The sequence below is a fragment of the Atta colombica genome, unplaced genomic scaffold, assembly GCF_001594045.1.
Source record: "Atta colombica isolate Treedump-2 unplaced genomic scaffold, Acol1.0 scaffold9, whole genome shotgun sequence".
NCBI classification, from domain to species: Eukaryota; Metazoa; Arthropoda; class Insecta; order Hymenoptera; family Formicidae; genus Atta; species Atta colombica.
Genome location: NW_017259583.1, coordinates 2,659,123 through 2,659,810, shown reverse-complemented (window position 1 = coordinate 2,659,810; position 688 = coordinate 2,659,123).

Sequence of the window (688 nt, the reverse complement as noted above, 5' to 3'; positions counted from 1 at the left end):
TCTTTTTTTTTTTTTTTTTTCCAAGAAGGAAGGATGAAAGGTATAAAGTTCAACTAAAAAGAATCAGCTAGATTTATAGTAAATAAAACAATTTTATATTTATAATTTTATATATCATGATATTGTGATTTTAATGTAATTTTAACATGTATTTCATTTTATATATGTTTGATTATTTAAATATTTAATTTTTACTTCACATAATGAGATTACAAATCAACAAAAAAGAATTTTATTCTGATTTTTAATTAAATTAAATGCCATATGATTTAATTTAACAAATAGATTGTTAATCCAATTTTAGCAAAATTGTTTACAGCAAAATTTATAATGTTTCGATTTGGCTTTGGTTTCAAGCTATTTCAATTTAATGTTTCTATTTGGAATTTCTTTCTGCGATTCCCAATCAGCAGACAATATTTTAAAAATGTTTTTAAACATTTATTTCTTATTAATTTTACATTTTTCACGATTCCTTTTCAAAAAAAAATTAATTAATTTAACATTTAATGTTTATTAAACATTATTTTACATTATAATTTTTTATTTGAAATAAATGATTCAAAAAACATTGTTTAAACGTTTATTTAACGTTTATTTAATGTTTTTATTTTGAATTTATTTTTTATTTCAAATAATTTTATTTCAGATAATGGTTTGAAAAAATATTTTTTAAACGTTTATCTAA